This window comes from Eleutherodactylus coqui, chromosome 6, assembly GCF_035609145.1.
Source record: "Eleutherodactylus coqui strain aEleCoq1 chromosome 6, aEleCoq1.hap1, whole genome shotgun sequence".
Classification (NCBI taxonomy): domain Eukaryota; kingdom Metazoa; phylum Chordata; class Amphibia; order Anura; family Eleutherodactylidae; genus Eleutherodactylus; species Eleutherodactylus coqui.
In genome coordinates, this window is record NC_089842.1 from 29,655,761 (window position 1) to 29,672,444 (window position 16,684).

Consider the following 16,684-nt stretch of genomic DNA (forward strand, 5'->3'; position numbering starts at 1 on the left):
ACTATAATACTGCTCCCTATGCACAAGAATAAGGCTGGGTGTCCACGGGCGAGATGTCATTGCGAGATCCGCTGCGATAAATTGCACAGGGAGCTCACTTGACGCGCTTTCCATAGGATAACTATTGAAAGGGCGGCCCACTGCATACAAGCGGAAAATCATAGCGATTTTCCACTTGCGTGATTAAAATTCCTGCTTACTGCGATTTGCAGCAATTCTCTGCAGTGAGACTATCATTAACATAGGCTCATCGTAGAGGCCTATTAGTGCTCCCCCCTCCTTCCTCGTGGCGGAATATTGCTAGCGATATTCTGTCATGGCCATGGACAGGCGGCCTAAAACTACTGTAATACTACTCTCCTATATACAAGAATAAAACTACTATAATACTGCCCCCTATATACAATATAGCTACTATAATGATGCCCTCTATGTACAAGAATATACTAGTATAATACTTCTCCTTATGTACAAGAATATGACTACTATAATATTGCTCCCCTATGTACAAGATTATAACTAGGCTGGGCAAATATATGTCTAGGATGAATTAGTAAATCCTGCACTGAGCAGGGGGTTGGACCCGATGACCCTGGAGGTCCCTTCCAACTGTACCATTCTATGATTCTATGAACTACTATAATACTGCCTCCTATGTACAAGAATATAACTACTATAATACTGTCCCCTATGTACAAGAATATAACTACTATAATACTGCCCCCTATGTACAAGAATATAACTACTATAATACTGCCCTTATGTACAAGAATATAACTACTATAATACTGCCTCCTATGTACAAGAATATAACTACTATAATACTGCCCCCTATGTACAAGAATATAACTACTATAATACTGCCCCCTATGTACAACAATATAACTACTATAATACTGCCTCCTATGTACAAGAATATAACTACTATAATACTGCCTCCTATGTACAAGAATATAACTACTATAATACTGCCTCCTATGTACAAGAATATAACTACTATAGTACTGCCCCCTATGTACAAGAATATAACTACTATAATGCTGTCCCCTATGTACAAGAATATAACTACTATAATACTGCCCCCTATGTACAAGAATATAACTACTATAATACTACCCCCTATGTACAAGAATATAACTACTATAATGCTGTCCCCTTATGTACAAGAATATAACTACTATAATACTGCCTCCTATGTACAAGAATATAACTACTATAATACTGCTCCTATGTACAAGAATATAACTACTATAATACTGCTCCTATGTACAAGAATATAACTGGTATAATACTGCTCCTATGTACAAGAATATAACTACTATAATACTGCCCCCTATGTACAAGAATATAACTACTATAATACTGTCTCCTATGTACAAGAATATAACTACTATAATACTGCCCCCTATGTACAAGAATATAACTACTATAATACTGCCCTTATGTACAAGAATATAACTACTATAATACTGCCTCCTATGTACAAGAATATAACTACTATAATCCTGCCCACTATGTACAAGAATATAATTACTACAATACTGCCTCCTATGTACAAGAATATAACTACTATAATACTGCCCCCTATGTACAAGAATATAACTACTATAATACTGCCCCCTATGTACAACAATATAACTACTATAATACTGCCTCCTATGTACAAGAATATAACTACTATAATACTGCCTCCTATGTACAAGAATATAACTACTATAATACTGCCTCCTATGTACAAGAATATAACTACTATAGTACTGCCCCCTATGTACAAGAATATAACTACTATAATGCTGTCCCCTATGCACAAGAATATAACTACTATAATACTGCTCCCTATGTACAAGAATATAACTACTATAATACTACCCCCTATGTACAAGAATATAACTACTATAATGCTGTCCCCTATGTACAAGAATATAACTACTATAATACTGCCTCCTATGTACAAGAATATAACTACTATAATACTGCCCCCTATGTACAAGAATATAACTACTATAATACTGCCCCCTATGTACAACAATATAACTACTATAATACTGCCTCCTATGTACAAGAATATAACTACTATAATACTGCCTCCTATGTACAAGAATATAACTACTATAATACTGCCTCCTATGTACAAGAATATAACTACTATAGTACTGCCCCCTATGTACAAGAATATAACTACTATAATGCTGTCCCCTATGCACAAGAATATAACTACTATAATACTGCTCCCTATGTACAAGAATATAACTACTATAATACTACCCCCTATGTACAAGAATATAACTACTATAATGCTGTCCCCTATGTACAAGAATATAACTACTATAATACTGCCCCCTATGTACAAGAATATAACTACTATAATACTGCCTCCTATGTACAAGAATATAACTACTATAATACTGCTCCCTATGTACAAGAATATAACTACTATAATACTACCCCCTATGTACAAGAATATAACTACTATAATGCTGTCCCCTATGTACAAGAATATAACTACTATAATACTACCCCCTATGTACAAGAATATAACTACTATAATACTGCCTCCTATGTACAAGAATATAACTACTATAATACTGCCCCCTATGTACAAGAATATAACTACTATAATACTGCCCCCTATGTACAACAATATAACTACTATAATACTGCCTCCTATGTACAAGAATATAACTACTATAATACTGCCTCCTATGTACAAGAATATAACTACTATAATACTGCCTCCTATGTACAAGAATATAACTACTATAGTACTGCCCCCTATGTACAAGAATATAACTACTATAATGCTGTCCCCTATGCACAAGAATATAACTACTATAATACTGCTCCCTATGTACAAGAATATAACTACTATAATACTACCCCCTATGTACAAGAATATAACTACTATAATGCTGTCCCCTATGTACAAGAATATAACTACTATAATACTGCCCCCTATGTACAAGAATATAACTACTATAATACTGCCTCCTATGTACAAGAATATAACTACTATAATACTGCCCCCTATATACAAGAATATAACTACTATAATACTGCTCCTATGTACAAGAATATAACTACTATAATACTGCTCCTATGTACAAGAATATAACTGCTATAATACTGCTCCTATGTACAAGAATATAACTACTATAATACTGCCCCCTATGTACAAGAATATAACTACTATAATACTGCCCCCTATGTACAAGAATATAACCACTATAATACTGCTCCCCTATGTACAAGAATATAACTAGTATAATACTGCCCCCTATGTACAAGAACATAACGAGTATAACGCTGTTCCTATATGTTGTTGTCAACCGTTATTCACGACCCTCGGTATCCCTAAAGGCGAGCTCCCTCTATGTTTTTTGGTTTGGCACTGCTTCTTTCAGTTGTGTGATATCCGTGCTAGTATCCGCTTTGACAGTATCAGCCATCATGTTCTTTGGCAGCCATGTCTTCTTTTGCCATTGATCTAAGGATGTCTGGAGAGGAGCGTGCCGATCTGGAGGTTGGTCTACAGTGAAAGAAGCAGGGTCTCCAGCAGCACAGAGCATTTCAGTAAAAAGTGCGATCTTGTGACAGGGCAGAGACTTAGAGTTACATAGTTAAGAAACAGGTTTCACAGCAGCACAGAATATTTCAGGAGAGGGGTGTGATCTGGAGGCTGGTCACTTAGTGGAAGAAGCAGGCTTCACAACAGCACAGAGTATTTCAGGAGAGTGTATGCTGATCTTGTGGGAGGTTACAGAGTAAGGGATGATGGAAGGAGCAGAGTCCCAAGCAGCACAGAGGATGCCAGTAGAGGAGTGTTCTGATCCTGAGGTTCGTCACTTAGTGGAAGAAGCAGGCTCCACAGTAGCACAGAGTATTTCAGGAGAGGGGAGTGCTGATCTACTGGGAGGTCGCAGACTGAGAGTTGGAGGATGGAAAAAACAAAGTCCCAAGCAGCACAGAGGATGCCAGGAAAGAAGTGTGCTGATCATGTGACAGGTCAGAGACTGAGAGTTACATAGTTGAAAAATTAGGTTACAGAGCAGCGCAGAGTATTAGGAGAGGAGTGTGCTGATCTTGAGGTTGGTCTACAGTAGCACTAAACATTTTAGGAGAGGGGAGTACTGATCTATTGGGAGTGAGAGTTAGATGATATAAAGAACAGGGTCCCCAGCAGCACAGAGGATGCAAGGAAAGAAGTGTGCCAATCTTGTGACAGGTCAGAGACTGAGAGTTACATACTTGAAGGAACAGGCTCCACAGCAGCACAGAATATTTCAGGAGAGGGGAGTGCTGATCTATTGGGAGGTCACAGAGTGAGAGTTAGATGATGGAAAGAACAGGGTCCCCAGCAGCTCAGAGGATGCCAGGAAAGAAGTGTGCTGATCATGTGACAGGTCAGAGACTGAGAGTTACATACTTGAAGGAACAGGCTCCACAGCAGCACAGAATATTTCAGGAGAGGGGAGTGCTGATCTATTGGGAGGTCACAGAGTGAGAGTTAGATGATGGAAAGAACAGGGTCCCCAGCAGCACAGAGGATGCCAGGAAAGAAGTGTGCTGATCATGTGACAGGTCAGAGACTGAGAGTTACATACTTGAAGGAACAGGCTCCACAGCAGCACAGAATATTTCAGGAGAGGGGAGTGCTGATCTATTGGGAGGTCACAGAGTGAGAGTTAGATGATGGAAAGAACAGGGTCCCCAGCAGCACAGAGGATGCCAGGAAAGAAGTGTGCCGATCCTGTGACAGGTCAGAGACTGAGAGCTACATAGCTGGAGAAATAGGGTACAAAGCAGCACAGAGTATTTCAGGAGAGGAGTGTGCTGATCTTGAGGTTGGTGTTACAGGGAAAGAAGCAGAGTCTCCAGTAGCACTGAGCATTTCAGGAGTGGGGTATGCTGATGTATTGGGAGGTCACAGACTGAGAGTTAGACGATGGAATGAGCAGAGTCCACAGCGGCACAGATGATGTCTGGAAAAAGTTTGCTGATCTTGACAGGTCAGAGAGTGAGAGTTACATAGTAGAAGAAATAGGTTACATAGCAGCACAGAGTATTTCAGGATAGGAGCGTGCTGATGTTTTGGGAGATCACAGAGTGAGAATTGGATAATGAATGATTCCAGCAGCACAGAGTATTTCAGGAGAGGGGTGTGCTGATCTTATGGAATTTGGAAGAGGCATCATTACTCCTTAAGTAGAACACCTAGAAAGTGAGTGAGGAAATTTATAAGGCCATTCATGCTCCTCTGGGAAAAATGCACATAGGGAAGATGGAACAATACCTCTGCAGCGCCACCTATTGGATGGCCGCATTCCTGCACATCAATGTCTGACCCTCTATACTATTGTAATATTGGGTTTTCCTAATCAATGTTGCAAAGATCTGTATAGAGGGTTGGACATTGATTTGCATCCAATAGGTGGCGCTGCAGAGGTATTGTTCCATTTTCCCTTTTTGATCTTATGAGAGGTCACAGACTGAGAGTTAGATGATGAATTGTCCCAGCAGCACAGAGTATTTCAGGTGGAGGTATGCTGATATTATGGGAGGTCATAGAGTAAGATAATGAAGAGTTCCAGAAGCACAGAGTATTTCAGGAGCGGTATGCTGATATTATGGGAGATCATAGAGTGAGAGTAAGATAATGAAGAGTTCCAGCAGCACAGTGTATTTCAGGATGGACGTATGCTAACATTATGGGAGGTCATAGAGTAAAATAATGAAGAGCTCCGGCAGCACAGAGTATTTCAGTAGGGGTATGCTGATCTTATGAGAGGTCTCAGACTGATAGTTGGATAATGAAGAGTCTCGACAGCACAGAGAATTTCAGGAAAGGGTGTGATGATCTTATGGGAGGTCACAGAGTTAGAGCTAGATGATGGAAGGAGCAGAGTCCCCAGCAGCACAGAGGATGCCAGAACAGAAGTGTGCTGATCATGAGGTTGGTCACATAGCGGAAGAAGCTGGCTCCACAGCAGCACAGAGCATTTCAGGAGAGCGTGTGCTGTCACTGAGGGAGGCAGTGATCCTTCCCTCTGTACACTCTTGCATACTGTGTTCTCTGTATGATGATGTGATTGTTCATGTTCTTCTCTTCAGATCATGCAATCACATTTTGCGCGGGTCGTCCTCATCGCCTGTTTATACGTATTCGCGGATCGGCTTGACTTGCAGTATTTCTGTCATATGTTTCTCATCTGTTTATTTTGCTTTTCAATGACTTCATCTACATAATACCGCGGAATATAACAACACCAGACTGCGCTGCGAGAGTAATGATCTCCAGACCAGACTGCGGGGACAGGAGGCGCTGACAGATCCTGGAAGATGTTATCTGACAGGACTGACACAGCGAAGTTCACAACCACACTGCACATGGAAGGAAACTCACCACTAGGGGCAGCACTGCAATCATGTCCATGTCATTACTGTTAATTAGAGGGATTGAAGCAATTAAGGAAAACATGACTGCATTCTTCCAGGAGCAGCACCATCTATGGGCAATGTGTGGTACTGTCAATAGGGCTGAGCAGCAGTACCACATGCAGTCTGTGGCGCTGTTTCTGAAGCACAGCAGCCATATTTCAATTCGGAAATATAACCCCCTTTGAGCATAGAGGATTTTTTTTACAGTTCTTTTAGATTACTTTAGATGAACTCTGTTTTAGTTTTATTTCATAATTTTCTGTTACTTTATACTTTTATATTACATAATACTTAAATAATTAGTTTATCTTTTTCTAATACTTTCTACTTTTCTGTTTAGGCCCACTTACACGGAAAGATGATTGCTCAAAAATCGCCCAAATGACAGTTTGAGTGACAGTTTTGAGCGATCACCTCTGCATAAACTTTTAAGTAGCTAATTAGCTACTTAAGAGTTAAATGAAGGTGGAGCCGGACACCGCTGACAGCTCAGAGAACAGCATCTGCTTTGTATATGCAAACAGCTACTTTGTTCTCAGAGCTTTCAGGTAGTGTCCCGCTGAGAACTCCAAGTCACCGAAAGAATACTGTCAGCGGTGTCCCGCTGAGAACTCAGCGTGTGGTGCTCATAAGGCTCATCGCTGATTTTTAAGGTCCTTTTACATGATATGAATGTCGAGCAAGCGATGCCCGACACTTGTCCCTGTGTTTCCTCACAGGAAATTTCTCTCCTCTCCCTCTCCCGCCGCCCTCCATTGAGACAACACAGCGGCCGTTCACTACTGAACGGCGGCTGTTTAAACTGAACAATGAGCGATGAGCTCATCGTTTATGCAGCATGAAAGATCGGCGATGAGCTCATCGTTCAGTTTAAACAGCCGCTGTTCGTAGTGTTATCTCAATGGAGAGGGTAGGGGGAGCCAGAGGAGAGAAATCTCCTGCGTTGCCCCGCCCCCTGCTGGCCGCTCCATGAACCAGCCAGCTCTGCTAGCTCCAGTGCAGGAGCACGAGAGCGAGAAAACACAGGGACGACTGTCCGGCATTGTTTGCCCCACATTTGTCCTGTGTAAATGGAGCTTTAGTTTGCTACAAAACAAATAGTGCACAAAAAGTGGACGACGGTCGCGCGTTTAGATGCAACGGTTATCGATCAACAGATGGCTTTACTTTGCATCATTACTGTAAGCAATACTATTGAAGAGGGAGATTAAAAGATAGTGCTGATGAGAATAGTGGCCTGAAGTTAGAAGACAACGTCTGCTGTGACATCTGATATCTGCTGCCCTTCTCAAAGTGACGGACTGCAGCTTCATTCCCCTCTCCCTGTTCCTCTATTTTCTACCTATTGTTTTCCACTGGATTCCAAGTGGATTTTGCTGGTGACTGAGAAGGTATCCGAATATTTACGGGAAACCTGCAGCATTTTTACCACAATTATGTTTTTTTATGTGCTTTTTTTGGCTCTTGTCGGCTTCATAGCGCCATTAAGCTTTGGCTACAAAAATATCCCCTGTTGTCCCTTCACTGCAGCCGGGGCCCAATATCAGGACCCTGATAAAATCTGACATCAGCTGCCCTTTATACTTTATTAAGCATAGGAGAGCCATATGGCAGACACATTGACTTCATATATATATATATATATATATGTGCTATTCACATGTGTGTGCATGCACGATGGAGGGTTTTATGGATAGGTTCATCAATTCATGAAATTGTTGCTCACACATTTTTTAACCCCTTTATGACAAGGCTAAATTTTGGAAATCTGACATTGTTTTTTCGCCACATATTGTACTTCATTTAGGCGGTATAAATTGACCGATAGAATTTGTGTATATTTATTAAAATTGCCAAATTTGGGAAAATTTGGAAAAAAATGTAATTTTTTTACATTTCCAACTGCAATATCTCAAATGTGTGCAAATATACTGTACAATTTTTTGATAAGATATATATTTCCATTTGTTGACTTTATTCTGGACGCACATTTGAAAAACTTTGGTTTTTTTAACCATTTAGGATACGTACAAATTTAACATTGATTATTAACATTTTGAGGAACACTTTGTTTTCCTGCACCAAGCCAAGATTGCAAAGTCTCATAGGTGTCAGACTGATCAATACCCCCACAAATGACGCCATTTTAATAAATACACCCCTTAATGTATTCACTGAGGGGGGTCATGAGTATTTTGACCTGACAGTTTTTTTCAGGAGTTAATGCAAGTTAAAGGAGAAAAAATAAAATTTCATATTTTTGCAAATATATCGTTTTCAAGACATATTTTTTTTCTATAGTACACATGAAAATAAGGATTTGCACCCCAAAATTGATTCCCCTGTTTGTCCTGTGTTCAAAAACATACTCGTTGTGGCCCTAATCTTATGCCTGGATGCACAACGGGGCCCAAACCAAAAGAAGCAGCCGGTGGCTTTCAGAACAGACATTTTACATGAAGGTGTTTTAGGCCCCACTGCCCACTTGTAGAGCTCTTGAGCGGCCAAAACGATGATGAACCCCCACAAATGACCCCATTTTGAAAACTAGACCCCTTAATGAATTCATCCAGGGGTTTACTGCATATTTTGACCGCACAGTTTTTGAATTAATCTAAGCAAAGCAGAAGGAATAAAAATATGATTTTCATTTTTTTTGGCAATTGTGTCATTTTAAAAAAACATATTTTTTTGTACAGCAGATATATGAATGAAGAGTTTCATCCCAAAATGGATACCCCTGTTTGTGCTGTTTTCAGAAACATACCTATTGTGGCCTTAATCTTCTGTCTGTATGCACAACGGGGTCCAAACTAAAAGAAGCATTAAACTTCAACTATTTTGGATCCATTGGATAATGGTGATCACATGACCTGGGACCGCTCACTGCAGCCCTTGGTCACTGCTTCAGGCTCATAGCTATCTTTAGTAGCCAGGAGCACGGAGATTTCAAATATCCTAGACCCTTCACAGATTCTGCGCTTGCGTGCACAATTTTTGCAACTGATGCATGCCCCAAGGCTGTAGAAAAGTCCGCGGGTAAAGATCGTGTTTGGGAACATTAGGCTTTAGGTAAGTGATTTCACATCCCCTTATGGATCCGATCCGTGATGGGAGGTGAAACTTTAACTTTTTTTTACTCTTACGTGATCGCCGTTATCCATTGGATAACAGCAATCATGTGACCAAGGACCACGTACCACAGCCCCCCGTGAAATCTCCAGACTCTTGGCTATGTTTGATATGATCTGTGAGGGTAGATAAAACTTAATTTTTTTTTTTACCCTTTTTTTTTTTTTGCTTTACATGATCGCCGTTATCCATAGAGTAATGGCAATCATGTGACTAAATGTTGGTAATTTATTTTGTTTGCGAAGGAGAAGACAATCCCAGACCTCGTGTAGAAGCATGGGCCCCTAGGAGAAATACAAATCACAGCAGCCTGATGTGGTATCACATGATTTCTAATGTATTCAAATTTGCATGTTGTTTATATATTATAAGTGACATCACAGGAAAAGGATACACCTGCCAAACTAATCGGAATATATGATAGGCTATAACTGAAATGTTTAACATAAGTTCACACCTTTAGGGCTTATTCAGACAACCGTATATCGTCCGTGTATTCACGCTGGCTAATATACGGCATCCCTCTCTGCAGGGGAAGGAGGCTGGAAGAGCTGGGAGCAGTGCACTGACCTCCCGCCCCCTCTCCGCTAACTCTCCACCCACTCTCCGCCCCTCTGCACTATCTGCAAAGAGGGGAGGTGGGACGGGAGCGGAGCTAATTCCCAAAGCTTAGCCCTGCCCCCTCTCATTGCAAATAGTGCAAAGGGGTGGAGAGGGGGTGGAGAGGAGGCCGAGAGGGGGCAGGAGCTCAGAGAACTGCTCCTGGCTCTTCCAGCCTCCTCCCCCTGCAGAGAGGGATGCCGTATATCGGCCGGCGTGAATACCAGGCCGATATACGGTCGTCTGAATGCGCCCTTAGGGCTTATTCACATGTCAGTATTTTACATCAGTATCTTGTAAGCCAAAGCCAGGAATGGGTTTAAAATATGGAAGAAAGGTAAATCTTTAAATTATACTTTCTCTCTGTAGGTTCCATGTGAATAAGCCCTTAACCCCTTGAGTGGCACGCCCGGAAATTTTCCGGGACGAGCTCCACTGCTCATAGCGACATAGCCCAGAAGATTTCCGGGCTATGTATCACTATGGGAGCTGCAGAGCACAATACCACAAGCTGTGACATCATGCTCTGCCTGCACTGTCCCACAGAGAACAAAGCAAGGGCTTTGAAAAAACAGCAGAAGATATTGCCGATATGTCGGCAATCTCCTGCTTTGTTTACAGGTTGCCATAGAGACCATCGGCTTGTCAGAAGCAAGCTGATGGTTTCTGTGACAGGGAAAGCTGGTTGTTAGCTGTCAGAGGACAACTAGGTACTAGCTCTTACAGCAGAGATCAGAGAAAACCTCCGATCTCTGCTGTGTTAACCCTTTACATGCTGCAGTCTATGTGACTGCAGCATATAAAGGGCTGTCACTGCAGCATGTAAAGGGCTGTCACCATCGGACCCCCGGAATGTGATCAGGGGTCCTGATGGGTCCCTGTGAAAGCCCCCTAAAGGGACAAAAAAACAAATAAATAATAAAAAAAAAAAAGTTAAAAAATTACAAGAAAAATTATAAAAACACTTGTCTCCCTTTACTTTGTAAAAAATCAAAAATACAATCACACATGTGGTATCCGTGTGCGTCGTAATGACCCAGAGAAGGAAGTTAATGCATTATTTAACCTCTTAATGACATGGCCCCTTTTTTTCTTTTTTCCCCATTTCTTTTTTTCCTCCCCCCTGTTTAAAAAAATCACAACTTGTCCCGTAAAAACAAACCCTCATATGGCCATGTCAATGGAAAAATGAAAAGGTTATGGCTCTTGAGACGCAACTGCAAAATTAGTTGAAATTCAATGCTTAGACCATTTTAAAAAACCTGCCCAGGTGGGCACGACAGGGTGGTAGGAAACCCGCCACTCAAGGGGTTAAGGTGTAACTATAACCGACTTCTCAGATACAAAGAAACTGTTATTTTCTCATTAGGAAGGGATGCAAGGGAGGGGGTCTGGAGGACTAGCTTATCTCTGTGCTGTACACTCACTGGTATATAAAAATGGGGTATTTAACCCCTTCACGACTTATACTAGCAGGATGCTATAGCTTTCTACAATCTAATAGCAAAAACAATTACTGATATATTCATTTACAATTTTCTTAACACTGGGAACCACACGCAGCGGTTCCCGGTGACATCTCCCTGTTCTTGGCTACTCATACTATTTGTGAGCAGGGAGTTTTTACATTTCCTGCACCTCCCGGCCTTCTGTGTATGCACGTGACGTCAGGTCCTGGAAGGACCAGAACACTGTGGGAAATCGCGGAGGATGGGGGTGAGTACATTTAGCTGAAACTTTACCTCTTTTTTACTTTCTGTTTACTTTAATGTGATTGCCGTTATCCATTGGATAACAATGGACAACGGCGATCACGTGACCCAGGGTCGTTCACTGCGGCCTCTCGTGACAGGTCCAGGTTGTCGACTACCCCCGGCAGCCGACAGCATGGAGCTGTCACGTCCACAGCCCCTAGGGCTTTAATCCTCAGAGTGAGCATGTTTTTATGGCCCTGAGCATTAAAGCCCACTTAGCCAGGACGTAAAAAGGCATATGGGTGGTCACTCAGGAGTTAAGGTTTAGTAACGTAAAACGCTTGCTCCTGTGCAATTAGTGTATTTTGTGCTTGTTCCTGGGCAAATATAGAGTGTATTTCCGCAGGCACCGATAATTCACACGGGCGGGGGAATCACCCAAACCTTATTTTAAAGGCTAATTTGCCTAACGAGGTGCTGGTGGTCAGGGGTATGTGCTGCGCTTAACGTACACCTGCACAGGTAGATGTATGTGTTTATGTACCTCCCATAGACCTCTAAGGAAGTCTTTGGTGTGCAAAATGCAGAAAAATAGGTCAGGCACAAAAAAAGAAAATGAATGAACCATTTCAAGCTATGGATTCTACTCTCTGCATTATGCGCACGGTGTTTCACGTTCGTCTGTTTAAGCCCTAAGTTTGTATCATACCTAGGTGAATATATCTATGAGGGCCCCTTAACACAAGTGTATGTGCGAAACTCCTTGCGGAAGTTCAACGCATATGTGCCATGAACGTTGCGATTTTGCGCATGTTTCGGCACATATTATTGTACTTTTTGTGCTCGCAGGACCATTTCACGCGAGACACACGCCACCGTGATTTTCAAGGCCATTTAGTCTAACGAGTTCCATGTGTGTTCTTTTTCGAGCCTGGTCCATGTGTAATTAGGAAAGTCCAGAAATGAGAGTGTTAATCTGTAGGAAAACAAATCCTAGCCCTCCACAGTGAGCAGATGACGAGCCTCGTACACCCCCACACAGATCCCTTTGCATGTGGAAGTGAGTCAATTATTGGCTCGACCCACAGCCCTGCGCTAAATTGTGCGATCAAAACAGTTCTTGTATCGATGCTGAAAATTCAATGGCGACTTGCGGACCCACAATACAGGAATCATTGTGCACTGGTGGCCCACGTCCAGGAGGTGGAGGGCCGGGGCGAGCCCTTTCTCTGCTTCTTTTTTTTTTAATAAATATTTTTATTGAAATATTAATAAATACACCAAATCGGACCTTCTTGCATTCCCAGTTGAGGGTGGTACAATGTACGGATATGTAGTGTGTTCGTCCAACCTCCATGTAACGAAATATATAGGTAAATCTCATTAAATATATAAGTTAGGAACACAAAAGGGTTAACAGGCTGCAATACAAGTTCTTTCTGTACAACACAGAATCAAAAATGGCCTAGAATGAATTGAATACCAGCAAGGTTACAAAAGTCACATTTCTAGCTGGGCCCCTATACTCGGAGGGCCGTCTTGGCTCATAAGTGAACATTATTGTCATTACCCACTAGTATAATTACAGATCAAGAACCCATTGTTCAATTGAGTCATTTTCTAATGTATATCGGTCCAGTACGGCCCTGTATCATAATGGATGTAGTTGTGGGTCATAATGAATGTAGTTGTGAGCTAGGTTATGTCTAGGACAGTTTGAGTTTTTTTGGGCCCTTGGGTTGGGTGACACAGAGACAGTTGACTTCTTGTTGGAGACATAATATGAAGTTGATGGGCCCCGATGCAAAGTCTATAACAGGGACTCTCAACTAAAATGCTCCATTTATACCGTGTTTCCCCGAAAATAAGACCCTGTCTTATATTAATTTTTGCCCCAAAAGAAGCACAGGGTTTCATTTTCAGGGGATGTCTTATCATACTTAGCAGGCGCTGTCCGGGTCCTTCCTGCTGATCTCCAGAAGTCCGGCAGGCTTGCTTGCAGTTCTCAAATGCCGAAACAAGATCGCTTGCTGGTAAGGGGGTTTGTAAACCCCACCTCCAGCAAGCAATTGCTCTGATTGGTTCTCGAGCGCCGTAGCTCAGCCAATTAATACAGAGCTTGATGAACCAATCACAGCCATTCAATGCAATGGAGAAGGGCCCGGGTATGACCACATTTCCTGTACCCACTATAGTTATGCCAGGAGGCGGGTGGTCAAAAACCCTTGAGTTGACTACAAAAGACCAGCAGTAAGATTTGGTGTCAGGAGGCACTGAGGTATCTGTTTGTACAATAAGGCACATATACTAAACGCTGAAGGTTTTTATACCAAGGCTCCAAGACAAATACCTCTACTCACCCAAAAGCACAAGAAAAGTCCATGCTAGTATGATGCTTAAAACATATAAGTAAGTCACAGAAGTTTTGGGATTCAGTTCTCTGGAGTGATGAAACAAAACTGGAACTTTTCATGTATATGGATCAGTGTTATGTCTGAAGAAGGAAGAATGAAGCAGATGATGAAAAGCACTTCCGGCAGGAAGTATGGCGGTGGCTCGGTGATGTTTTGGGGCTGCTTTGCTTTCTCTGGCACTGAAAACCTGCAGCGGGTGGAGGACAAGATGAATTCAATTAAGCATCAGGAAATCCTAGGAGAAAACCTCATGTCTTCTGTGAGGAAGCTGAAGCATAGGAATCATTGGACCTTCCAACAGGACAATGATCCCAAGCATACCTCAAAGTCTACCAAGGCTTGGTTTCAGAAGAAGTCCTGGAAGATTCTGGAGTGGCTGTCACAGTCGCTTGATTTGAACCCCATAGAAAATCTTTGTTGGGAAGTCAAGAAGGAGGTTGGAGCACATAGACCCAAGAATATTGGTGAACTGGAGGTCATTGCCCATGAGGAATAGGTTAATATTTCTCAGGAACGCTGTCAGAAGCTGCTGTCTGGCTGGGCATCATGTTTGCAGCAGGTCATAACATTAAAAGGAGCTCTACTTAGTACTAAAGACACTTGTCATAAAGGAGGGGATCATTCTGAGGCCTCGGTCAGACGGGCGTTTTCTCGCGCGATTTGCCCATGCGTTCGGCGATTTTATAAAACCATTGCTTTGCAATGGTATCGGACACATGAGCCCTTTTTATGTGCTCGTCCGATAAATTATAGAACAGAAATCGCAGATCGCACCTATCTGCGATCTGCGATTCCTGTTCTCTTCTCTATATGCGCTCAATGGGGCCGGCGGCAGCAGCGCCGACCCCATTGAGAACATATAGAAGACAAATCATTCTTCTCTGCACAGCTGTAACAGCTGTGACTGAGAAGAATGATGTTTGCCCATTGAATTCAATGGAGCCGGCAATACAGCTGAATGGGTAAGTGAGAGCTGCCTCTGATTGGTGAGGCTGTGACCAATCAGAGGCAGCTCATTCAGCAGGCGGGGATTTTAAATCCCTGGCTGCTGAATACTACTCAGAGCAGTTCAGGAGAACTGCCGGCCGGCCGCGCTGAACTCTGTCTGCCGGGACCAGTTGAGTATATAATTTTTTTTTGTTTTTACACATTTCTGGATGAATTTCAGGGAAGGGCTTATATATTTAAGCCCTTCCCGAAAATTCATCGTGAGATCGCCCGCAGCCCACTGCTTTCAATGGAGCCGGCTGTATTGCCGGCTCCATTGAATTCAATGAGCTGGACAGCTCCGGCCCGTTTCTAGGAGCAGTTTTTTCGGGCGATTTTTCGGCCCCAGTCACGCGATTTGCGGATGCGCATCCGTCATGCGATCCGCAAATCGCGGGAAAAAACGCCCGTGTGACTGAGGCCTGGGACTGCAGTAAACTTTAAAATTGGCATTTTGCTTTGAATTCGGAGAAACTGCTTGTTAGTTGTGTTGAGCTATTGAAATTGTTCTTGGTTGATTGTTTTTGCAAACAGCTGAAAGTTTGTAAAATTGGCAAATAAACCTAATTTGCAATGGGGGCTGAATCATTTTTATTACAATTGTACATATGCAATGTGTGCATTTATCCCAGCCAGAAAGCTGTCATTTCCATCATGTCATATGTGTGAAGGATGCTGTGCAGTCTTCCTACTCATAGAATGAGTCTGCTACAACTTGAGCTTTATGTTTTTTAATTCATAATAGATTTCACTTTCCTCCCACACATATCGTAGAGCTCCGAGACGTCATCACACATGCGGGATCTCAAACAATGACACATATCTATTTTAGATGTATTATTAGTGACAATTGTTACTGCCGTACAAGATTGTTTGCCTTATGATGGATTTAGAGTCCTCCTAGATCCAAGAGTGACATGAGATTGTCCGCAGCTCATGTGATGGGTCTAGTGACATCAGTGCCCAAGTAATTAGCATGTTAACCGCCAACCTGTAGGTGGAGCAGAAACGGATTCCTCTAACCCTGGTTTTGAACCCACTTGATATTTGTTGGCCCAGAATTGGACGTGTGGTGTGTGAAGCTTTTTTTTTACCATGGGAGAAACTATACATGGTCCCACCACTGGACCACTGTAGTGATGATCTCCTCTTCTGTGGAAGGGCAGTTGTGACTTCCAAGGGCTTACCTATGATAATGACTCTTATGGCTTGTGTTTGCACTTGGACTTGGACATTTATTCCACAGAGTGACCAATTTGCAATTTCCGAATCATATATGGAAGTCACAATTGCTTCAAGGAATTCACACGAGGACAACCAATAAAATGTAACCTTTATCCATCATCTATAGCTAAAATAACAACCACACTAATAATAAATGATAAATGTATGAACAAAATGATATAATGCTCTATAAAAATG

General features: G+C 42.1%; 1 protein-coding gene across 2 annotated transcripts in view; it reads left to right on the forward strand.

Moving 5' to 3' along the window:
- MAG (myelin associated glycoprotein) overlaps nt 1–16,684 on the forward strand; it is a 67,137-nt gene that overhangs the window by 16,539 nt on the left and 33,914 nt on the right. The gene's annotated exons all lie outside the window — the stretch shown is intronic.